Consider the following 27,243-nt stretch of genomic DNA (forward strand, 5'->3'; position numbering starts at 1 on the left):
CTAAGTGGTTGTTCCTACCCATTCAGTGGCCTGAGCAATTGGAGATATGGACCAGTGGACTGGGTGAACACTCCAGGCTTTAGTAGGGAAGTGCTGACTAGGCACAGAGGGCCCCCTGCTCATCTGCAGACCAGTCTGTGACCTCAGGCTGAGTAGCAGCAAACTCAGGAGCTGGAGTCATCGACTCACCCTGAAATTCCTTCTTGGTCACAGCCTTTTCATCAGTGGCCTGCTTTTCCTTTTCAGTCTTTTCAAGATCTCTGGAAAAGTAGAGATCCGGCATGACCTCCCATGAGTGTTCATGGGAAATGGTGCCAGGCAAGCTCAGAACTTCCTGGGCCGGCATCTACCACTTTACACCCACTGCGTGAGCTCATTTGTTGTTGCAAGGGATGGCGTTGTCCACATAGCACAGAGGAGAGTCTCTGTTACATAGAATAATAAGGTTAATATAAGACATCTCTCTGAGAGCCTTTGTGAGGGGATGAGAGCCGTGCAAAGGCTGGTGGTCATCCCTGGGATCAGCAACCACCAGAAGTCTTGGCTTGTGGAAGGCTGCCCTGAAGGTTCCAGGAGTGAAGCAGCCAGCATTAGAAGTGGTTCCAGTAGCATCAGCAAATGTCAGCACAGCTTGCTGGCAGGTATTTCTGGAGGATACGACATTGATATCATCAAAGTTTTATATGGCAGCAATAGGATGAGCTGCCAGAAGCTTCTCCCAGATTTTCTTCTCACTTATGATGTAGATACTATCACTTTTCCTTTGGGAAAGGATGTACTGTTCCATTGGGAAGTCAAACTTTGTACCACCTGAATGGGTTCCTGCTGCAAGGAATTTGAAGACATCCTTCTCCTGATCATTTGCAGGCTGTCAAGGTCTTTGAACATTGTGAAAGTGTCCTTTTAAGTTATGATGGGAACACAGAACAATGCTGTATGGATTTTCCCTGGGTTGTGCAGAAAGGCTTTACTCTTCTTACCTTTTTAAATCAGGCTGTGGCTACTGCAGTCTTGACCGTATCACCCAGGTCTCAGACCTAGGTTCCCTTTTTATCACTCTGTGTCAGGGATATATCTTATCAAACATTGTCTTTTACTTGATTTTCTAGAACTAGTAATATTTTCTAGTCCTGCCAGTGCCGTGTCCCTTCTATTTTCCCCTGGGATATTTCTGTCCCTTATTTCCAGATCACTGTCTTCCTATGTACTGACTGCTGACAATTAATTATCTGTGATTCTACTCTTTGTGTTCCTCTTTTAGGATTAAGCTGGCTTGGGTCTGGGAGCTAGTCTTTTTCCAGCCATGCTATCAAGAGTTTCTTTCAATATTTTAATTGGGTGTGTTCCTGCTAGGACCTGCTCCACTATAGGGTGGGGTTCCAGTACAAATTATGGTCTTGTAATTCAGCCCAGTTCTACTGTAGTTATGCAACATTTTTGAGGAGTAAAGAAGCATACTGAATCTGCCAGGGCTAAGTTAAGTATTTATTAGAGATATACTTATTTCTCTTTTAAGTGACTATTGTCATGTGTGTTAATATATTTTAAGTCACTTCTCTCTTGACATTGACAAATCCAAGATTACCAAAAAACTGTTCATCCTTTACTAATTGATAAATACATTTTGATTCCAGAATTGCATGATCATTGAAATGAAATGTATGGCAGCCCTGCAAAACCAATAGCCCACTAAATGGTGAAAATTATTTGTCCATAAGACTTAGATTAAACCAAAGTCATTTGGAATACCTATTCCTTCACTTGTGTTTTTTGGTTTCTAAGATTTTCTTATAATGTCAGTAACGAATAACCTAGAAATTCAGACACATTTAACTGCTGTTAATATAAGGAAATTATTCTTGATTTAGAAGGAAATTAATTATGCACATAGCTTGAAGGATCTCCTCTAGTTTTGTTAAGGCACGGAATGCCATTTAATTATTATATCTATAGCAAGCACATAAGTTTCCAGAAAATTATTAGGTAAAAGAGGACTTTTGAAACTGAACTTAATTTATTTTAAGTCCTGTATAAATATTATATATTACTTGTACTTATTAGACTGTTTTAAAAATGCATAGAGCAAATACAAATTCTATCTCTAACTCTTTAAGAGTTCTGTTGCACAGAAATTATGACTGAATTTGATGTGAGTCAAGGAGAATTTTAAGTGGCTTATGATATTTCAATTTGAGGTCTAAGATGCATCAATAGCATCAGAGATCTGCTGAAATGTGAGGACTGAGATTGGGGGAGAAGGAAAAGAAGGTTAAAGAAAAGGGTCAGAACTCCCTTGTGGAGCAAATTTTGAAGTGATTTCTTTCTCATAAATAATGGAGTGAGGCTTCAAAATATATATGAATACACACATACACACACACACATACACACCTCCACCATGCTCAAAAATTGAAGTGTTTCTTTTCAAGTAAATTGATTTTTGTTTAGTTTTATGTCTTTTAAATATTTTTTTCTTCTTTGAGTCAAAGAAATTACATAGTCATTTTTCACAGGCTCCCTAGAAGTCTCTTTAATCAAATGAATTATAAATTTATTTCCATTACTCTAAAAATGTAACAATTTTATAGATGAATACTTATAAATATTTGACATCATCTATGAATAAAAAGGTTGGTACCTTGCTCTATTGATTAAAAATTTAATTTCATTTTATGTTAAGTTTGGCAGCACCCATTTCTTTCTGTAGGTTTTTCTGAATAATTGCAAAGAATTATACATTCATCCTCTTTTATTTGCAGAGAGTTAGTTAATAGCATAGCTACTAAAGGAAATTTTAGAAATTTTTTTAGAAAGTGAATAAAACAGATGAAAAGGAATGGAGAAAAAAGAGAAAAGATAAGTATATAGAATAAGGTAAAAAATACATGCTAACTATATTCATAATGTCTTGTGTGGTTTAAAGTAGAAATAGAATTAAAGTACATGATAATTAACTTGAAAGCAGCATGATAATTTTTTGTGGGCCAGTCCATTCACTGAGAATAACTAACAAAGCTGGGGGAAAAAATATAAGACAAAAATTAAATTTGAGAGCATATCACAATAAATACTTATTAAATTATAATTTTGAGAGAGAAAGGAAGCTAAGCAAAGTGAGCCAGACATTTGGAAACACTTTTCCTATTGAAGTTAATTTCTGATTTGATATGGGGGTTAGGGATGTTTGGTTATTGAGCTAAGAACTTAAGCAGAAATCTGAAGCTGAACATCTGAGTGTCCAAACTGTACCTTTATTATACCAGGCGACTGGTAGAATAAAAACTTGAGTTGAGTTCCTGTCATAACATACAGTTTCTATAAACTTCCAGAATTTTCTACTAGAATACAAAAGAATAAAACTAATCCAAGGAGTAAAACTAGACTGGAGATAAACCAGTTATCACTGAAAATAAATTTGAAGCACCTAATTTCTGATAAGATTAAGGTAATCTACTCCTAACTAAGCTGCCTGACAGAATAAACTTAAACCCTATCTAGAAGGTATATATACAGATACGAATGAGCTATATAGTTTTTACCCACAAATCAGTCAAACAACTCCATAGAAACATTTCCAGATAAGGTGCAGCAATTCGCAACTGACTAATACTCCTGTTACATCTAATAAAGCCAAATAAGTTACAAAATCATATTTTTAAAGGTATCAGAGGATTTGGGGGCAACAAGACCTGAATGAGCTAAAATTCACAGAAAAAAAGTGTGTTGTGATGATTTAAGGATGATCAACTGTTTTTGCTTTCCTTATAACATTGACTGGTTACTGCATGTGGGCTAATGCCAGGCTTATCACAGACAAGATACTCTCCACAGGTAGAAAGATACTCCAGTAGTATACTTTGCAGAAACTTGGGGCCAGAGTGGCATATGAACCTTTCAGTGGTCTCAAATTTGAAGCTAGTTCTGAGCCCTGAGGTTGCATACAAGGCTGGAAAACTAAGCCAAAAACATATATAAAGGAGTTCACTATCTTGCATGCTTAGGGCAAAATAGATACTCATGGGAAGAAGTCCAGCTTCACAATGAAAATAGTCTCTCTTAGATATATTTATAAAATTTGAAATTGCATGGGCTGGGAAGCTGAAGAGCTAACTTGGAAAATCAAGAATAGCTGAGATATATTATTACAAGACTGAGAGACAAGAACCCTTAGCCCTGAAAGAATCATGCAGGGAAAATAGGGATAAACTTGCTGTAGACTGAACCTTTTTTAAAAATTAATAAGTACAGCATGAGATAATAAAATAAGACTGATAATAAGGGGGAAAAAGGCAGTAAAGGCAGACCTACCAATGAACTGGATATTGGAATTCAGATGTAAACACTCAACTTAGAACATAAAAAGAAAACTGAAAAAAATATAAAAGTGTAAGAGACATATGGGACACAGGCAAGTGTATTAACATACATGCAAATCAAGTTCCGCGGAGAGAATGGAGAAAAAGCAGTAATTGAAAATACAATGTCTGAGCAATAAAACAAGTGGAAGACATGAATACACAGACTCAAAAAGGGAAACATACTCAGAGCAGTATAAACACAGACAGAAACACACACACAAAATCACCTCACTTCTACACATTGTAGTAAAACTGTTAAAAACTGAAAGTAAAAATATTGAAAGTATACAAGGAAGAAAAAATATGTTACTATCAAAGAAAGAAATATTTGTCCATGCTGACCTCTTAATAGAAATAGTGGAAACCTGTAGCAAGGGTATGGCATATTTAATGTACTAAGACAAATAACAGCCAATCTAATAATCTCTACTCAGGAAAAAAAAAAATCCTCAAAAATAAAAGTAAGATAGAAGAAGGAAATTGGAAGCAAGTAGGCTTGTGTGTAAAGAAAGGGATTTTTCAGATTAAAGTTAGGAGATAGTAATGAAAACAAGGATATGTAGGAGAAAATAAAGAGAACTAAAAAGAATAAATAAATGGGCAAATATAAGTAAATTTTGGTTAAAAATGAGCAACAATAACTGAGTAAAATGAACAATATTTAATACTTTGATGAGTTTAGCCCTATGTAGAATTAAAATTCATGGCAACATAGATGTGTATGGTACATATAATTTAATAGATGTAGGGCTCTAACTCTGTTAGGAAAGGTGTAAATATTGTTTTTATTAGACTGTAATAAGATAATTGTTGATATTACAACCCTCTGAGTTACAATTTAAAAAAGAATTAAAAAATCTGTAAACAACTTAAGCAATGTGTAAATAATTTAAAGAAGAATTAAACAATGTGTAAACATGTTTAATAGAGTCAAAAAAAGAGAAAAATGTATGATTAAATCAAAAGAGAAGGGGAAAAAAGAAACATAAACCAAATCTCAAAAAAGGGAATAAATAATAGGAAGATAGAAAACATAACTACATCATTACTTATAATAAATGTAAATATATATTTTGCTCCAGGTAATTGACCCAATTTGGGTACTGCATAAAAGTACAAATTCCTCTTACATACCGCTTACATGAGATGCATTTTAAATACAAGAATGAGACCTTTTAAAAAAATGCTATATAGGAAATCAAAAGCAATTTGGGACAACTGTATTATTATCACAAAATGTAGATTTTGATGCAAAAAATTATTAGGGATAAAAAAGGATTTTCATAATTTTTAAGGAATTTAAGAAGAAGTGTCATAATTCTAAGTCTATGCACTAAATTAAACACATATAAATCAATAATTAAGTGAAGAAAAAGGATAATAGGCTCATAATTATGTTAACTTTTTTAGCAAACATCTAAAAACTAGAAAAAGCAAACAAAATTTCTGTAAGGTTAAAAGGCTTAAACAATCTAAATAATTGATTCAATGTAATTAATTGTCATATGAAACTAGTATAAACCATAATATCATAGAATTTATTTATTTATTTTTTTTATTAAAAAATTTTTTTTTAAGTTGGCTCCACACCCAGGATGGAGCCCAGTCCGGGGTTTAAACTCATGACCTTGAGATCAAGACCTGAACTGAAATCAAGAGTCAGCTGCTAAATTGACTGAGCCACCCAGGTGCCCCACAAATATCATAATATTAAGTTTATATTGAATATTTACCAAATTGACCAGATTCTTACCATAAAGGTTCAATAAATCTTAACAATTGGCAATATTCATGGTAATTTCTCTAACCACAGTGGATCTAAGCTAAATAAAATTTGATAAAAAATAATAAATATAAAAATATCAACTAAAGGGGTGCCTGGGTGGCTCAGTGGGTTAAGCCTCTGCCTTCGGCTCAGGTCATGGTCTCAGGGTCCTGGGATTGAGCCCTGCATCAGGCTCTCTGCTCAGTGGGGAGCCTGCTTACTCCTCTCTCTCTGTCTGCGTCTCTGCCTACTTGTGATCTCTGTCTGTCAAATAAATAAATAAATCTTAAAAATATATATATATCAACTAAATGGAAATTAAACGATGTATTTCTAAATGATATGAGGCAAAGAAGATATTAGCAAACATCTTAAATGAATGATATAATTCAGATACAGGTAAAAATGTGTGATTCAGCTAATATATAGACTTAAAAACATACAGTATGAAAGAAGAAAAACTGTATGTAAGTGATGAATCACTAAATTCTACCCCTGAAACTTATACTGTATGTTAACTAGCTGGAATTTAAATAGAAACTCGAAAAAAGAAAAAAAGAAAAGAAATGATTTGAATGTTTATATCAAAGCCTAGAGAAATCAGCAAGTAAAAATGAAATATATTGGAAGGAACAGGGACGCCTGGGTGGCTCAGCTGGTTAAGTGACTGCCTTCAGCTCAGGTCATGATCCAGGGTCCTGGGATTGAGTCCTATATCAGGCTCCCTGCTCAGCGGGGCACCTACTTCTCCCTCTCACTGCTGCTTCCCCTGCTTGTGCTCTCTCTCTCTCTCATTCTCTTTCTCTGGCAAATGAATATATAAAATCTTTTTAAAAAATTAGAAGGAAGAACATAATATAAGAAAGAAATAAAATGTTAAAGAAATAACAGAAAATCATGGAAACAAATAATGAATTTTTGAAAAAGTAAAAAAAAATTAATGTCTTCGAAAGAGCATTTAACATTAATAAGAGAAAAAAATCAGTCTCAAAAATTAAAAATTAAAAAATCACTAAAAATTGTATATAGATGGTCCTTGACTTCCAAGAGCTTGACTTAAAATGTTTCAACTTTATGGTAGAGTAAAATCAATATGAATTTAACAGAAATCATAGTTTGAATTTTGATCTTTTCCCAAGCTGCAGATATGATAAGATCCTCTGCATTGATTTTGGGCAGATGAAATGAGCCATAGGACCCAGTCAGCCCCATGATCACAAGGATAAACAACTGATAGAACTGTTCCGTACCCATACAACCATTCTGCTTTTCACTTTCAGTATAGTATTCAGTAAACTACATGAGATATTCAACACCATATTACTAAATAGTTTCCGTGTTTTGCCCAACTGTAAGCTATTCAGGTGTTCTGAGCATGTCAAAGTTAGGCCAGGCTAAGCTTATGATATTCAGTAGGTTAGGTTCTTTAAATGCATTTCCAACGTCATGATATTTTCAACTTATAATGGGTTCATTGGCTATAACTCTATCATAAGTTGAAGAAAATATATATAGAAGTAAAGTTAGCAAATAGATATTAAGCACATTTTTATTTCATTTTATTTGACCATTTGGCGAAAGTGAACTGGTTTCTTGATAAATACAACTTTACAAAGATGAAATCGGAAAAAAACTAGAAAATCTGAATTATCTGATATCAACTGAGTAAATTAAATCATCATTGAAAAGTTTTCCATAAAGACAGATCAGTCGATTTTGCCAGTTATTTATTCCAAATATTTTAACAGAGGAATAGAACTCTTTAACAAACTGTATTAGAAAATTCAAAAGAACAAAATTTCAAAGTATTTTTAATAAAACCAACATAAACTTACTTCTAAAACTTGGAAAAGATATAGCAAGTAAGGAAAATTTGGAACAAAATCTTCTCTTGAATATAGATGAAAAATTCCCTAATAAAATATTAGCTAATCAAATATAGTGATAAAAATGAACATTATTAACAAGTCAGGTTTATAATGATGTATTGTATGATTACAAACATAACATAATAAAAAATGGCATTTATTCTAGGTAAGCAAAGACAATTTATCACTAGAAATCAAACAGTATAATTCACCACAATTGAAGAAAAAAAATCACATGATTATTTTAATAAATTAGATAAAGCATATGAAAACGTTTCTCATAAAATTCAGCAAAAAAAGACTATAACTGTCACTTTTGCTTCCAGTATTTTTTAACCATTTAGTTTTTCTTCAAAACAGTAAAAACACTAATAAAACTAAGTATCTAATAAAATAAAAAACTAATAAAACAAAAACTAATAAAAATAAAATAAAATTCAGCAAAATTGAAATGAAGGGAAACATCTTTCATTTACATACATGCACATACATAAATTCTTACACAATACCAAATAAAAATTCAGTGAACTCAATGGAGAAATATTCAGTGTAACCTCTAAGGCTAGAATCAAAACACAAATGCTCTTTAGTACCAGTTCTGTTCAGCCAGTGTTATAAAACAGGGAGGGAAAAATAGAAAGAATATGAACTGGAATAGGAATAATAAAAGAAATTCCCAGGTAAAAAATTATAAATGTTGAAGATTTTTTCAGAAAAGAAATATTTAAATTAATAAGTTAACTTACAAGATCCTCCAATACAAGTTCTCTTTATAATAACCAATTTTATTTTCATGTGAATAAAAAGAATAAGCTGGAGAAAATGTAAATACTATCATACAGTAGCAAAAAATTCAACAATTACCCAAAAACAAATTTAACCAAAAATGAACAAGACATTATATTAAAAGTCAAAGAAACGAGAAAAATTCAAGGTTTAATAAATAAAGCAATAAACAACTATGAATTTAAAGACTAAATTTTATAATGATAGCAGTACCTTTAAATTGATCTAGAGATTGCAAGCAATCTCAATTAAAATACTAACGGATTTGTTTGTTAATTTTTGTAGCAATTAACACATTGACTTCAGGAATTTATACATAAAAGCAAAGGGCAAAGTTCAGACAACACTCTGAAGCTAAATGAAATTTATTAACTCTACAGTAACCAGTATAAAACCCATTATAAATATACAGTAATAAAGGTAGTGTAATATTGGCACAAGAGCAGACAAACCTGCCAATGGAAGAATTTAGAATCTCTGAAAATGATTCCATTTGCTTATGGTCATCTGTTTTATGACCAGGTGATAGTGCAGTAAAGAAAGGATGATCTTTGCATAAATGGATAGATTGGACGTTCATAGAGGAAAAATGATATGTGTACTACTGTTTTACACCAATCATAAAAACTAATCCCAGAATTGCTTATCAAAAAGTAACACAGCAACTTTAAAAAATTACCTCACAGAATCTTCTTAAAGTGGACATTTTTTTTCTTGTGAAAGTAGGTTCTAATAGAAATAACCATATTGGCAAAAAATAACTTGTACAGTTTTAAGATTTTAAAAAAATTCAAATCAGGGGTGACTGGGTGGCTCAGTGAGTAAAGCCTCTGTCTTTAGCTCAGGTCATGATCTCAGGGTCATGGGATCAAGCCCCGCATCAGGCTCTGCTCAGTGGGGAGCCTGCTTCCCTCTCACTCTTGCCTGCCTCTCTGCCTACTTGTGATCTCTGTCAAATAAATAAATAAACTCTTAAAAGAAAAAAAAATTCAGATCATTAAATGGCATCATTAAATGAATGATAATCAAGCTGCAGAACTGAACAAGAGATTTGTAATGCATATACTGAATAAAGAATTTATATTCAAATCTATAAAAAACTTCTATAAATTAAAAAGAAAATGACAGACAACTTAAAGAAAAATGTGCAAAAACATGAACTGGCACTTCACAAAATGGGGATATGAACGTGTAATAAAAATGGAAAAACTTAAGCATATTAGCCTTTGGAATATGCAATTTAAAGCTCAACTGAATATCATTACACACGAGCTAAAATGGTTAAAATGAAAAATTAAAAAATGCTACTAAATGTCAACAAAGCTATGGAACAATTGGAGCTCTCCTAAATTAAATGTAGAAGTATAAATTGGTACAGGTATTTTGGAAAATTGTTTCCTAGTATCTACTAATGCTGAATATATGATCCACTCTGACATATATACACAAAAGGTATGTCTGCATATGGTCTTAAATAAATGCATAGGCACACACACACACACACACACACACACAGAGGCATGCACACAGATGCTCTCAGAAGTATTTGTAATAGTCAAAACTGGAAATACTCTAATGTCTATCCAGAACAGATTGAATGAAAAATTGTGACATATTCATACAATTACATAATACACATCACAAGAATAAATGAATTTCAACTATACAGAACAAAATGGAGATCTTAAAAGGATAATACTGAGCGAAAGTAGACAGGCAAATAGGTCAGACAGTATGGTTCCACTTGTAAAAAATTTACATAAGGGGGCATCTGGGTGGCTCAGTGGGTTAAGCCTCTGCCTTCAGCTCAGGTCATGATCCCAGGGTCCTGGGATGGAGCCCCACATTGGGCTCTCTGCTCAGCAGGGAACCTTCTTCCTCCTCTCTCTCTCTCTCTCTCTGCCTGCTTCTCTGCCTACTTGTGATTTCTGTCTGTCAAAAAATAAATAAATAAAATCTTTTAAAAAAATTTACATAAGGCAAAACTAATATACAAACTTAATAATTATGATAGTATTGTTCTTGGGGTGAGCAGTTGTTACTAAGAGAAGCACAGAGACTTCTGATGTGCTCTTATATAATGCTTCTTTATATATTCGTGCTGTCTACAAGAATGGGTTCCCTATGACCAAAATATTTTAGCCCTCCCATAATGATTCCTTCATTTTTTGGCATATAAACTTAAGTTAAATTTACTAAACAAAGCAAACAAACAAAAGCCTTATAGAATGCAGCTGACACCATCCTTAGACTGAAATTAATATAGCTCTACATGCATATTTTAGAAAAGACTAAAAGTCAATGATCTAAGGAGCCATCTAAAAAGTGAGAAAAGGAATAGCAAACTAAACATAGTTTGTTTAGTTTTGAATGATTTACAGTACCAGAGTATTTTGTCATGTTTGGGATTAAGCAGGAAATAATGAAAATAAGTATGGAAAATAATTAAATAAACAGAACAGAGAAGATGTATAATATAATTTGTTTCAGAATTTTGTTTTAAAAATGTGCCTTTTAAAAAAGATAATATGTGCTTATTTTGGAATAATTTTCAGATCCACTCTAATCAAATTAATTTAATAAAGACCTCTTCTACCTGAATTCCCTGAATTCTCTCAGCTGCACTTAGAGAAGAAACTTTTAAGCATTTCTTGTGTTTTCTTGTAGATAAGTGTATATGTAGGTGAATATATGATACAATATATGACATAATTATTTTTAAGAGTGGGATTATACATATTATGCAATTTATTTTCTTATTTTTTGTAGGTAATATACATCTCTTGTCTGCATGAATGATCTATTTATGTCTATCCTATAAGAAAATGTGCTATACATAAAATGATAAATCACCTTTAAAAATCCTTATTTAACTATACCTTGGGTACACAAAAATCCACCCATCATAAATGTACAAATGAATGCTGTCACAAAAGAACCAAACCTTTGGCATTAATTCCGGTTCAAAAAAACTTGAAACAGAAGCCACGACAAGGATACATTAAATTCGTTTTTCTTTGTTTTTGTTTTTATCTTGTAAAGAGAAAAGGAATAAGTTTTCAGGAAAACATAATGTATTTGCCCAATCTGTTTTATTTACTTATCTTTACGTTTCCCCTAGCATTTTCTCAGGGAGCCAATATTGTCTTTCTTCTCTACCCAATAGTCTTCACATTCTGGCAGAAAATTCCAGCTCAGCTCCACAGTAAGAAAGATGAACTGTTACTGACACTGGAAGTATTAGAATTCAAAATCCTCTGAAATATAAGGTTCAAAATCTTGTCACCTTGGACTTGAATTGAAAGCACCTTGAAGCAGTTGGTGAGAAGGTCATTGATTTCAGGGTAACCTTCGAATGATTAAAAATTTCTCACCTTCCAGAGCAAGGGGAGCAGTCTAGGAAGGACCCACAGGATTCAAGGATTAAATCAGCATAGATTGAGTCAGCTAGAGTTGAATATTGGGCTCATCTCTTTGGGCAGCGTCAGGATAGTCTTCTGATCACAAAGAACCTTAGGTTTCAAAAACTAGAAGAGAGAAGTAATTGGCCTTGGGGACTTTCTCAGTTCATCTTTGTTAGGAGATCCAGCCCTCTCATCCCTCCATTGGAATTTCTCAGTCCCTTTTTAGTTTCCCTGATTTCTGTTGCCACGGTAACAATTCAGAGCCCCTACTGTCTAGTTCATCACTGAAAAGGCAACATTTCAACATTTTCTAACACAAATTGGCAAGATATGTAGCTGTTGGCAGTACTATCTCAGTGGGACTCCTGGTAATCTAGAAGGAAATGTGTGGTAAGGCAATTAGAAAACACCAGTAGATAACTGAACATTCCATGTATGAGAAAACGCCTTTGGGAGGTTTGCTACAGTACTTCTCATGTTTGGAATGCACTGCAGTTTAGTAGCAGTACTCAATTCATGGAGCTTTTTGATGTGCATGCAGACATCACACTGACTGCATATTGCATACAGACAAATTGACATGCTCTCTCACCTCAAGGTACTTGCACCCTACTGGTACAAATAACATATATACAGTCACAAGTCTTAGTGCAAGAACACAGAGAGGAGAAAATCTGTTCTGTGTGAACAATACTAGGAAGGCTTCAAATGGGCAACCTCTCTTGACCCTCTCACAGTAAGCTTATGGGGAAGGTACTAGAGACAGAAAACTACAAGAGTAAAATAAAAGCATGGGCATCCTTGGGCCAGATTTGCTAAAGAAAGGCAGAAAGTCCCCTATGACTTCAGAGTACGTGTAAATAGAGTGGCAGAAGATGAAACTGGACAGTAAATATTCACTTACGTATATTTTACATCTATCTTTCAAATGACTCTGACAAAAGCTAATGTTTTTCCTAATAAATAACCACAGGACTGACAAAAAAGAAATACATTTTCCTTTATTCAAGTTGAAAAAAAAATCCAAATACTATTAATACTACTATTACTACTAATGGTAATATTAATACAGCATCAGCTTGATGCTTTAATAAAATATAACATTAGTTCGACCATTCAAAATGACCAGTTTGGGAAAGATAAAATCTTGATGTCAATGTTTTACATCAATTTAATACATGATACATAATACATAAGCATTTCATATGCTTAGGCATCGATTAATTCACTAATTTATAATTTTTCAGAGATTTTTAACATTCAAAGACATTTACAAAATTATTTTTTCCTCTAATAAGTGGGTCCTGGAACCACATGCATATACATTTACACATGCACTAGTTTTGTGAGGAAGTAGTTGTCAAACAGCACTGGGATATTTAATGTGTATTGTTCATGAACATGAAGGGAGATATCTTTGGAGAGTAAGAATATCAGTTCACACTCATCCAGGCTGCATATGTTCGAATGATGGAAACAGTGGACTAGAAGAACTTGTGACTCTCATGGTTTCTAACTCAATAAATTAGAAGTTCTACAAAGCATGGTCTTTCTTTAATTTTCTAAGGACGTGTTTCTTTGCCATATTAATAGGGCTCTAAATTAAGCTGAATCGTGATGTTGGTTTTGGTTTTGTTTGGCTTAGACTTAATATGTACAACTAATCGCTTTCCACTTTGAAGCCCAAGATAACTTGTATTACTGATTGGTGCCTAGAATGAAAGTAGAAAATAACATTTCGCTCATGAAAAGGGATATATTTTTTTTTTGGCCTTATTTAGAAGAAAATTATTTCCCTTAGACTGATTTCCTGGTAGAATTTCAGAAATTTTGAATTATTTAAAATACCAGAGTTTTGTCATGTGTGGCATTAAGTATGTGTACCCTTCACATTGCAAACTGTTTTACAATAAAAATGAAATTTTACAGAGAAGAGGTGTATGTAGGCTCAAGGGATCTTTGGAATATTCACATTATTTCTCAGTAATTATAGTTACTTTTCTTCTATTCCATTCATTTTTTTAAAAAATTATTTATTTATTTATTTGACAGAGATCACAAGAAGACAGAGGCAGGCAGAGACAGAGGAGGAAGCAGGCTCCCCACTGAGCAGAGAACCAGAGGCTTAATCCCAGGACAGCGAGACCATGACCTGAGCTGAAGGCAGAGGCTTTAACTCACTGAGCCACCCAGGTGCCCCTATTCCATTTATTTTTATAGATGAATAGAACTACAACAAATGACAGACCTAGTGAAGGACTATTTATAGTCCTTTAGCTATATATATATATATATATATATCTTTAGCTATATAAGTGAGAAACTCCCCTGAATTGTTTTCATTACTAATGTATTAAGGCATTCCTAGAGGCAAACTGCAGATAAGATTTTCACCTCCAGACCAGAAATCCAGCAGAGCCTGGCAATGGTTCTATAATGAGGGTGGTAGTAGGTGTAATATACTATATTCCCAACAGGGGATCATTTGCAGAATGTCACTCTCAGAAGTGCCTCTTAACTTTCAGATCCTTGTGCCTACCAGGGAAACATCTGGACAGATTTCTAAATTCAGCATAGCAATGATTGTCTATGCAGTTAGTGGTAGCTGTGTACTAGCAGATCTCTTAAGTGTGCATAGTATAATTTGTTAGTAGAAAATATTACTGTAATAGGAAAGATAGTGTACGTCTTTAACGTCAGAAGGATTTGAGTGGTGTTCTAGGCAGAATTCTAAGCTGATCCTTAATACCCATGGCCTTCTGTAATCCTCCTCCCTTGAGTAACTATGAATGTGATAGGTTATTAGTCCTTTGATTATGTTACATTATATGGCACATGTGAAGTGATATGGCCATACTGATACTTTTTAATTTCCTCATTAATAATAGAAATACTGTGTAAAATGTTCCTTGCACGATGTCCATGACAAAATAGTACTGAATGATAGCTATCATCATTAGTATTAACATAATAAATTCTATCACTCCATGACTGTTAAACCTTGTAAATATTTTTAAATATTTAAATTATTTATTTATTATTTATTTATTTATTATTTATTATTTTATAAAGATATTTCTATTTTATTATTTTTATTTATAATTATTATTATTTATTTATTATTTATTATTATAAATTTAAGCCTTAAAATATGTAAATATTACCAAGCTACCCTCTGTAAGAAGGCTTTCTTGATCTCTGAGACATGTATAATTTTGAGAGCTTTTTTATGTGTACTCAATACAGTATTTATTATATTCCAGTTTATATTCTGGTACTAATTCCAGTGTCTACCTTCTTCATTGTACTCCATTGTCTACCAAATTTAGCAATTAATCAAGTACTACTGATTCTAGCCCTGAAAACATATATATATATATATATATATATATATATATATATATATATATATATATATAAATTTGATCACCTTTTTTCCTCTCATGTCTTATCTGGGTTACTATAATGGTGTAAAGACTAGAAAGAACTAATCTTTCTGTTACTAGTTGAATTTATAAAGTGAAGCATAGAAAATTAATATGTAAAACAGACAACAAAAAAACAGGGCTTTCCACTTGAAGTGCCAATGGAGGGTCACATCACTGAATGCCCAGCTCTTCCTTGCTCTCTACCATGACATTTGAGAAGTCTCTAAGTTGTATCTAAGGATCTGTGGAGCCTATTTTGAAAACCCCAAGTTTATAGTGTAAAGACTGAATAAACCCCTGACATCCCAGTAAATTCTGAAGTTACCTGGGGCTACTGAGTTTGAGACATAAAAAATTTCAAACGTTACATCATAAGATACAATCTTATGACACATCATTAAGATACCTCGCTATGATACATATTTTAAAATACATCATTAGTCAGATGTGAAGATGGATAATAACATAGTATGTTCTGTACCATCAGAGATCTGAGTTCTTTTTGAACATTTCATAACAAAAAGATATTGACATTGTGTACTTGCAATTTACCCAGATATTTGAAGAAAATTTTCAGTAGGCCACAAATAAAATCAATGAATAAAATCCTTAAAACTTTGGAAAATACAGTTTTCATGTGGAATTATTTTTTTCCTTCCTAGAAATTCTCTTACACTCAGAAGCAAAGAAAGACTAAATTTAGGAACCCCAGAGAATATATTGTTTCTCAAAATCATTGGAACTTAATGATGAACTTCAGATTCTAAAAACGTTAAGTGGCAGTTTTGCTTTTTCTTTTGGTAAAAATGTGGATTGAACAGAGGAAAACTTAAAATGGAGATGTAATATATCCATAAATAGTAATACTGAATTTAAGTAATGCATTTCTAGTATGTGCCAAGCATTATGCTTGGTGGCAGAGTCAGTGGAGACTAACATAGATGTGGCTTCCACCTACCCAACATTTATTAAAAAGCCAAAATACTCTTCTGTGTGTACTTGCTTCAAACTATCTGTTGGCTCTTACTGTTGGTGTTTTGTTTTTACTTTTCCTGCTTCTGCTTGATTTGATGTACACTGTGTTCACTGGGCTCCAGGTATAAAGTGCATTGCTTTAGAGCCCAATAGTAGTACTGTTTTTGATTCCAGAGTTTTATTCCCAAATATTGAGTCTTCATTGGGCTGCAGAGATATGCAATAAAATTATCTGCACAAGATTAAGATAGATTTTTAGTATGGTTTTTAAAATAAGCTAGGATATTGTATGAGTTTAGAGTCAAATATTATATTGGGTATATTTTAATTTACTCTTTTATCATTTGAAAAATGCTTTCTGTTTTCCATCATTTCTTTTGATCATTCACTTAGAAGTAAATTTTTAATATAATTGCTCTTTGAAGGTAATGTGTCTTTTTTTTTTTTTTTTAGCTACATTGAATATTTTATCTTTGGGGTTTTATCTTTAACATATTTATTATTGTGGATCTGAGTACTGATTTATTTTAATTTACATCACTTGAGTTTGTTGTAGCTTTATAAATACCTAGCTTAATGTATTACAGATGTTTTGGAAAGCTACTGCTCTATATCTCTTCAACTATTGCTTCTTCTTCATTTTTCCCTTCCTCTATGGCACTATAACTACACTTGGTCAGGCCTTTTGCCCAAAAGATCATAGACCTTTTATGAACTTTTCCCATTTCCCATTTCATATATTAACCTGGATATGTTCTCCTGATCCTCTCCTTTGCTCTGTCTAGTTTATGTGTAAACTCACCCATTTTAAGTCTTTTATTTCAACTATTATGTTCAGGTTTTTTTTTTTTTAAACTTAATTTAGAAAATAACTGCTCTTCTTTGGAAATATACTCAACTGTCATCTGTTTTCTTGAAACAGGCAACCATAGATTTCTTTTCTTTTCTTTTCTTTTCTTTCTTTTCTTTTCTTTTTTTTTTCTTTTTAAACTGCAATACCTAGCTCATCTGGGTGTGTATTGTTTTATTTTTCTCTCTCTTGGTTCAGCTTGTTGTGATGTGTGGAAGATGTTTATAAAGATCATGGAGGTTTGTATGGTAATATACTTTTTCAGCAGAGGTCTGTCCTATTCTCTGGTAAGTTGCATAAGTGAAGTCAAGTCAATTTACTCCAATTAAAAAACAGAAACAAAAATAATCTGTAGTTGGCCACAGTTATTATAAGGTCACTTATCATCTCCTTTTGCCCTCTCCAGCTGAGAACTCATTTTACTTAGTAGGGACTCTCAGTCTTGGTGAACTATCCATCTCTCCTCCCTCTGCAATATTAAAATTCACTCTGTTTTTTGCAGCCTTTTGCTGAATATCTTGGCCTCTTTCTGGTGCAGCTTAGGACTTCAGTAAATGCTTCAATTAGAAGAATATACAGTGTTCAGCTTATTTACTTGCACTTCTCTTGGGCATCTTGGTCCTTCAGATCTGCTCTCTTGATAGCTTCTCACTTTTAATTTTTCTTTTGCCAGTCTGTGAGATAGCCCAAAGCTATGCTAGCTTCTCTGCTTCTTAGCTGAAATTCTTCCACTGAAATCTTATCATCCTTCCTCTTCCTAAGTTTGGGCCAAATTCTGAGCTTTCAAAGTGTCATTTTCATCCCCCTCAGGTGCCTTTTCTCTGTGATCTTCTATCCTCAAGTTCTCATTGTCTCCAAAGCCCCTGTTGCCTTAAAACATGTGTTTTTGTTTGGATTTCTTTTGTATTCAGCTTTTACTTCTCAGAAATATTGTCTTTCTGCAAGGATATCTATTATAATTAGAAATGGAAGACCCAAGGATTTAATTTATGTAAACAATATTGATTCAAGAATGAATGGAGTTTTTCTTGATTTCAGGAGCTGAATCTTGATCTGTATTAGAATGGGCTGAACAACATGGTATCTGTGTTAGATAGGTCCTTCTCTTCCTGGCTCCCAAAACTCTTGTACCTAGCCAGGTACAGATGTTGAATAAGATATTTTCCTTCAGGGGCGCCTGGGTGGCTCAGTGGGTTAAGCCTCTGCCTTCAGTGCAGGTCATGATTCCAGAGTCCTGGGATCAAGCAGAGAGCCTGCCTCCCCCTCCCTCTCTGTCTGCCTCTCTGCCTACTTGCGATCTCTCTTTGTCTAATAAATAAATTTTTTTAAAAAAGATATTTTCCTTCAGTTTTCAACAATTGGAAATGTTTAGGAGTTAGAACAGAGAAGTTTTGTACCATTGTAAAGGAAAAAACTATATGGCCTTGGAACTAAGAGGTCTCAGTAGAAGACAACTTCACTTTAACTACTTTTTGTTTGTTTGTTTGTTTGTTTGTTTTAGCTTAGATAGTCCTGGGAACCAACATCCTTAGAAATGGCTTCAGGGTTGTGCTGCAGGGTATCAGCAACCATGATAGCAACATAACTCAGAATTCAAGTGGCTTTTTGGGCAGAAGGCATCCAAGAGGATGCTGAAAACAAATGTATGATAAGAAATGTTGATTAGTACCTGAGAGATGCAATCTGGGATGCTAGCAGGTTAGTGGGAAATGAAGTAGCATGGGAGGTAGAAAGGTTTAGTGAAATTTGGTGAGATGAAGAGGTATTCTGTTTATGCATTTTTTATTTTAATTTTTAAAATTTTGACTCAAAGTCTATCTCATTTATGTAGTATAATACAAAAGACCTTGATGATCTCTGACCACACACATTCTTTTCTTTTTCCCTTTACCTATATTAAAATTAGGTTTATCGGGGGGACAGGATGGTGGGGAAGTAGGAGGAGGCACCTTTTAAACCTGTACCCTAAAGTGAGCTGATTACCAACCAAAGAACTCCGATCACCCATGAAATCAGCCTGAGATCAGAATTATACACGTCTGGATCTCTACAGGGGCAGAAGACGCCAGTGGGCAGGTAAAGCAAAGTGAGAACAGATAACAGATATCAGAAGATAAACAAAAGGGGGAGGGAGCCACCAGAGGTGAGCGGTTGGAAAGTAATACCCTAATACGAGACCGGTTGGAAAGTAATACCCTAATACGAGTGAGAGTGCCCAGTGTCTGGGGACCAGCATTAACTTGGAGACCGGTTAAAAGCACTTTAAAAGAGAAAGGATTGTGGGAGGCGGGGATTGTGGAAATCAGGGTGGCTAGGGACAGGGGCTTAAGTCTCTGGTCCCAGGACATCCTCCCCTGGCGCTGAGGCAGAGAGAGTGCTGCAGAGAAACCATGTCTTGGTCCCTAAGCCGCCAGCGTGCCCAAGAACACCTGGGGTCCGGCTCCTTTGAGGGGCTGGAAGCCTCGCCAGAGGCCAGAACATGCGAGCCCTGCTATACAGCCTGAGATGTGCGCGCCCCTCATTCCCCTCTGAAAGAGGTACACAAAGGCCCGGCCGGCGCTCTGTGACCCGCGCCATTGTTTCAGAGCCTAAGACAAGCGCCCCAAACTCTGCCCTGAAAGAGGTGCATGAAGGCCCAGCCTAGTGCTTTCAGACCTGTGCCCTGTTCTCAGAGCCTGAAACACATGCGCAACCCACAGCCTCCCCTGAAAGAGGTGCGCATGAAAGACCCGCGGATCCCCTTACCCAAGAATCCAACACTGCCACTGGATGCAAACAGCAAGAGGTTTATTGTCACGCAGGTACCGGCGGGTGGTCGGTAGCTCCGGCTAACCGAACACCCCGACCGGAGAGAAGCAGGGTCTTATATAGGAAGGCACAAACAAGTTTTGGGTGGGGCGCAACTCATTGGTTGACAATTTGAACTTTGAAAAAGGCATACTTGGAGTTTGCTGATTGGTTCTGAGGACCCGCGCGCGAAGGGAGAGGCGGGAAGGGGGAACAAGCTGATTGGTTCTGAGAGCCCGCGCGCAGGAGGAGAGAGGTGGGAAGGGGGAACAAGAAGGGGGAAGGTAGGAATGCCATCATGGCGTCTCTATTATTTCTATAAGCCAAGCAGTTACAGAAGGGCAAAAGAACAATTAATAAGCAATTAATAACCTAATCTACGCCTAAAAGCCAGCGGTTTACAGAAAAGCAAACAAGCGGTTAGTTATCCTATCTATTTTCTAGGGGAGGGGACTTTCTAGGGGAGGGGTCTTTCATTCCCCCCTTTTTCTTTATCATGGACAGAATCTTATATCCATTCGTCTTGTTCTTGCATGTCCTGCCCTTGCATTGAGCTAGTCCAGGGCTCTGTTTGTTTAAGGAGTTGGTATCGCTGTGTCAGTACCATAGTCTGAACAACAGACAGGCGATCTTTAATGAACTGTACTAACCTGTTTAAGACACAAGGACCAAAAGTTAGAATTAATAACAGAATGATGAGAGGGCCCGTTATAGATGACAACAAAGTAGTAAGCCAAGGCAATCTGTTGAACCAGTTTTCGCAGTGGAGAAGGGTGGAGAGGGGGTGTAAGGCATCAGCCCCTTCTCCATTCTCAGCCAGCCTCCTGCTCCCTCATCATTTCCCCCTGAACAATTTTGACTCTTAAATCTTTAAGGTGGTTGAAGGTGGAATGTCTCATCTTCTGTAACTTCTTCCTGCTGAATAGGGGCGTAGAGCTGTCCCTACCTACTGGGGTCAATATTGGTCAGTGGAGGAATGTATAGGGGAGTTACGAAAGGTGGAGGCAGCCGAATCCAGCGCTGACAGTGAAGAGGCGTCCTCTCACGCGACAAGGATCGTCTGTCGTGGTGAAGTCATTGCAGCAATGGAGTCTCGGTACCAAGTTTCGGCACCAAGTAGAGAAACATTGAACAAAGCAACATATTAAGGTTAATGAGGTGATAAAAATGAGAAGCCCAAGAAGGAGATTTGGCCATAGTCCTCTTTCAAACCAGGAACTTAACCAATCACTAAAAGAGAGAGGGACCTTGTAGAGCCTTAATCTGGGCATTTATATCCTTTATTAGTCCTGTGATATTTTTGTGATAGTCTGCGATGTACATACAACATTCTGTCTTGATAATTGCACATGTGCCACCCTGGGCTGCTGTCAGGACATCTAAAGCCATCCTATTTTGTAGGACTGCCTTGCATATTTGTGAGACTTTGGTATTAAGGAGGGAGATGCCATTTAGTGGATCATTGAGTGCCTCTGTAGTATATTTATTAAGGGTTTCTACATGCCACATGACATCCTCTAGTCCCACAGATGGAACAAAGATGGATGCAAAGTGATCATACCATTTAAAAACAGATCATGTCCATCTTTGTTTTAAGTTGGGGAGATTAGCTGGAGTTGTAATGGTTTTAGTAATGCGCCCATGAATCCAGGCAAATCCTAAAGTACAGCGACCTACCCATCCTGGAGGAAGCCAGGGCCACAGGTTGGTTCCACATATCCAGTGGGTTCCATTTGGAGCTGGCCATCTGATGCCAGGTCGCCTTACCCAGTCAGTAGCCTGGAGTACTATTACTTGGGAACACATTTCTATGTCTAGCCATCCTAGACATAGTGTGTTATTTGCCCAAGTACCACTCATATGATTCCTTTGTTCCCAGCATAAAACTGCCTTCTGACTGAGCTGTCCAATCATGGGTGTAAGCCACAGATGTGTATCCCAGATTTGATATATGCCATCCTTAGTATAGCGATGAGGAGGGTTTTGGAACTTAGGCCCATATTTGATTGGGGAGTAATGGCTTGATAGCAATCCCCTTTCTTCCAAATAGCTCCATGGGCATGTAGTACCCGGAAAGCATATTTGGAGTCAGTATAAATGTTAATTCTTAGGCTTTGGCAATTGCAAAGGGCTAGTGAGCACTATGGCACACCTAGCTTATCTTATTCTTTCTATGAAAACTACTGTCATCAGAAAACCAACTGTCATTCATATTTTTAACAGGGGCATCTTAAATCTGGCCAGATAGAGTAAGCAAGATTAATCACCTCTGAACATTTTTGCTCTATAGAGAAAGAAGTACAGTGGTCAGGTTCAGGCATACAGGTAACTAGGTTTAAAGTTTGACAAGTTTTAAGTATTATTTCTGGTGACAGGTTGGCTTTTAGGCAATTTCATTATCCCAGCCACATACAAGGTGTTAGTTAAGTTATATAATTGTAGGGAATTAATCCCATTTTCCAGTTGTTTAATCATGTGCTGTGGGGTCTGCTAATATCCCCACAAAATAAAAAAAGCAAGATCATCTAAATGAGCTATTGTGTACCTTCTCTGAAGTTTACCTCAAATTGTTTACCTTAGGTAAACAAACATTTAAAGACAATCAAATCTAGAATTCAACATCCATAAAGGTGTGTTATTAAAACATAATTTTTCTCTCTAAAATAACCCTCATTTACAGAGATAGCCAAATCAGGACTAATTCACTTGTAAAACAAGTCCAGTTTTAACAAACTTGGCCTATTATTTACATAAGCTCAGCAAGAACAGTGAGTGTGATCAATAGATCTTTTAGAATCTGCTTTGCTGGAACTTTGTATAAGGAATCTCTAGGTTGAACTTTTAGTAGGCTCTCCGGGCCAGAAGCCAAGCCCTGTACTTGCCATCAGGCATGCCTGCAATACCTGTTAATTTGGGCGAATGCCTCTTCTGAGTCTCCGCACCTACCAAAGAGTGACATTCTTTACTCACCTGGTGAGGCTGCTGGGAACTCTGTAAGCAAGGTTATCAGGCCAACAGTCCCAAGGGGCTTTATGGCTCCAGGTTTCATAAAGTCAACCTTAGTTCCTTAAAGCTGTCTGGTCATATCTGAGTTTATGCATGTCTTTCTCAAATATGACATTCCAGTCAAAGCCTTGGTAAAATAACCAGTTTCCAATGGTGTCCTGTTACAAGGAGAACAGATTCTTATTGAACTTATGCAAATGACTGATTGCCAGGGAAGAATGAATACTTACTGAGACCTTTCGGTTTCAGAGGGTTCAGATAGAGAGAAAAGCTTGAATGTTTTGAGGACTTTTACAAATGAGCACTTATACATCTCTATAAGTTACAGATAACTTAAGAAAAAGTATCCCTAGTCTGGAAGAGCAAACATTAGAGAGAACCAGCAATGTTTAAAGTAAGACAAAACATTAAGAGACACAACACTATAATCTCTTAGTTCATTTAGTCCCATGTTACTAATTCTGGTGAATGCAGCTTTAGTCAGTTTTGGAAATTCTTACCTATTTCAGTTTTAGGATTTTCAAGTATATCAAATATCTGTATTTGTCCTGAAAGTCCTTTATAGGAATCTCCTTGAAGATAAAACTCATTTTACAAGAGAATTAAAACAATTATAAATGACAAAAACTCAAAATGGATATGGTTAGAGCTAAAGAGACACGGGAGTAACAATTTAGCTGCAAGGAAATCAGGTTATTTCTGAGATACATAACATTTCCATAATTACAGTATCAAGCGATGATCTCTCAAAATGTTAAAACTTTAGGAAGTGCGTAGAATCTCTAGAATAGTTATAGCATTTTCCCAAATGTAACCCAAGGTTTATCATCGGTTCAGTAGTACTTCATGAGCAACTTCACATACCAAGGAAAAGCTGGAGTTAAAGAGATTTACTATTTAAATCCTGTCAACATTTGCTAAAATTTTAGAAAGTTTTAAAGCACATGCCTAAATATAATTAGGGATGTTAAACACCTGATAAACAAAACATAGAAACTCGTTTTTCTGGGCAGGCAAAGAGAAAACCATTTACATTTTCTTAACAGATCAATTGATCTAAGAAAACATTGTCCTTTTGAACAGAGACAATTTCAGTCTTGTACCAATGTACCTTTAAAACCCATTCATTTCAATCTTAATCCATTCTTGACCATAGCTAAAATTCCTTTTCTGAAGATTTCCCTTCACAAACCTTCTACAACTTTCCTTTGCATTCAGGTTTTGTCCCAAGCCATTTCCTTCTAAACAACCATCTCATTTAGGACAAAATTACCTTCCTTCCTTTAGGATTTTCAAGTATATATACCTTCAAAAAAATGTATTCCCATTCCTTAAATCTTTCTTACATATCTCCTATTTTCCTACATACAGAGTTTCCTTTTATTTCCATCAGTCTTAGTTACACTAAGCAGAATTTTGTATTCTTAGAAACACCTTTAGTTATTAACCAATTGTGAACTGTTAGAACAGAATTCCTCAGGTGGCAATTTATGAATCAGTTAAGTAGAAAACAAGCTTACCAGCAGATTTAAATACTCTTAGTTTCTTTGCAGTAAGAAGTCAAAAGCACAAACCTACATCCAGTAATTAACGACTTAGCATTTTATCCTGTTTGGTTAAGACCTAGATGTCCACAATTTAATTCCATTTGTCATCCAAGCAAAACTTTAAAACTTTCAGGTTACCAAAGACTTTGAAAGCTACTTCAGCAATTACCCATTAGAACTTTGAGACAGACAATTAACCATCAGTTTAGTCATTTCTTTGCTAACAAATTTTAACAAGTAACACAAGCTTATTTGACCTTCAGTAAACTTTGATAGAATAAAAGTTTCACATTTACTGCTGTAACTTCAAAGACACGTCTTATCTTAATTAAACCAACAAACTTAACTTAGTTCCAATACTGATTTACGTTCCACCTGGGCCCACTCCAATTTGAATGTTTACCTGAGACATGCGTGGGAAGATCTGGAGTGGGGAGGTGTTAGGTCCAGGGGGTACTCTTCTTGCTTCTTGACAGTGGAGAGAGAAGGAGCTGTGGTGCATGATCTAGAGGCCAGTCATGCAGGCTGCACACACGTTGGTACAGAAACACATAAGGGGGAAACAGAAGAAACAAAGCGCCGCCAGGAGGCAGAGAAAGGATTCCCGGTTTTGGAGCTCCTAAGCCCCAACAGAGGAGCAGACGCCATGTTTTCCCACCAGCAAGGGGGGAGGGGTTAAGCAGTCTAAGTCAGGCCAGAGAACACAGGGAAACTTCCCTGAAACAAAGAAAGTTTCGGCAGCTGCTTGGGAATATTCCTTATAGTCTCTGTCTCGAGTTAGACCAACCCCAGTTGGCTCCAGTTAACCTTAATCAAGGGAAACACAAAGGGCGACGAGAAAAGCACACAAGACACACAAGACAATTAACAAAAAGGTCGCTGCGCGGTTTCGGTATACTACCGAAAGAATGGTTTCCACCGGCCCAGAGGAGCCTCGAGATCTCCCTGCGGTGGACAAATTCCGTCCAGAGCCGAGGCACCTCTGGAACGGACATATCCCTCGGCAAAATCCATGGGGCGTCCCCCAGGGTGGCAGGGGAGAAGTCCGAGTTCGTCAACTCCTTCTCAAGCTGCCCAAATACAAAGCAACAACACACGCTGTTGTACAATCCTATGCTATCAAAGCATAGGCAAAACAGAGGCCTACAAATGAGAACACGAGACAGGAGATGAGAACATGAGACAGGAGACGAGAACACAGTGCTGGCCAGCTTACCTCCCGGTGGGAGTCGGTTGGATCCTTGGGCAGGAGTCCGATGATCTCGGTGGGACCTCCAAATGAAAGACCCGCGGATCCCCTTACCCAAGAATCCAACACTGCCACTGGATGCAAACAGCAAGAGGTTTATTGTCACGCAGGTACCGGTGGGTGGTCGGTAGCTCCGGCTAACCGAACACCCTGACCGGAGAGAAGCAGGGTCTTATATAGGAAGGCACAAACAAGTTTTGGGTGGGGCGCAACTCATTGGTTGACAATTTGAACTTTGAAAAAGGCATACTTGGAGTTTGCTGATTGGTTCTGAGAGCCCGCACGCAGGAGGAGAGAGGTGGGAAGGGGGAACAAGAAGGGGGAAGGTAGGAATGCCATCATGGCGTCTCTATTATTTCTATAAGCCAAGCAGTTACAGAAGGGCAAAAGAGCAATTAATAAGCAATTAATAACCTAATCTACGCCTAAAAGCCAGCGGTTTACAGAAAAGCAAACAAGCGGTTAGTTATCCTATCTATTTTCTAGGGGAGGGGACTTTATAGGGGAGGGGTCTTTCACGCACAAGCCGGGCGCTCTTAGACCCAAAAAGACCAGGCACTCCCAGCCTGGGCCAGCAGGAAAATCTCAGTGTGCGATGGCTGCTTGGAACCTCTCTGGCGGTCTGGAGCTGCCCAGACAGCCGCCGCTGCTGTGGTTTTGGTTACGAACAAAAGATCTTGCACCCCCAGGGACCGCGACTTGGAACTTGCTCTGCCAGTGGCTAAAAGGGAACTTATTTGGGCTCTGCAGCCAGACTGAGGCTTCTCTCTGAGAGGGAGGTCAGGATGCAGTTTGTTTTCCTCTATAACTACAAAAACCATCAAAAGCAGTCAAGGTGAGAGAAAAAAAAAAGTGAACAAACATAAAAACCTCCAGAGAACAAAAGCTTGAAAAAAACCAGTTTCCTCAGAGCCCACCCCCTTGAAGGGGCATGGGGACTTAACTCAGGGAACATCATTGACTGAAAACCCACGTGTGAGGCCCCTCCCCCAGAAAACCAACCAAGAAAGGAAAAAAAAAAAAAAAAACTACAAGCGAACAACCACCGCTACTTCTTCATAGGACAACTCTTATTTTTAACTTGTTCCCACAATTCTGGTTCTTTTTTTTAAATATAGATAATTTTTTAACCTATTTACCATTACAGTGCATCAAATTCCATAATAACCTTCTAACCTGAACTTTTTGATACATACACCTGTGTTTTTCTTCTGGATTTC

General features: G+C 36.3%; 1 pseudogene; it reads right to left on the reverse strand.

Annotated features, from left to right (window-relative positions):
- LOC101687020 lies at nt 1-25,788 on the reverse strand (annotated as a pseudogene).
- Nucleotides 25,789-27,243: the final 1,455 nt, after the last annotated feature.

Source organism: Mustela putorius, unplaced genomic scaffold (assembly GCF_011764305.1).
Source record: "Mustela putorius furo isolate JIRA1106 unplaced genomic scaffold, ASM1176430v1.1 tig00003859_pilon_pilon_pilon, whole genome shotgun sequence".
NCBI lineage: Eukaryota > Metazoa > Chordata > Mammalia > Carnivora > Mustelidae > Mustela > Mustela putorius.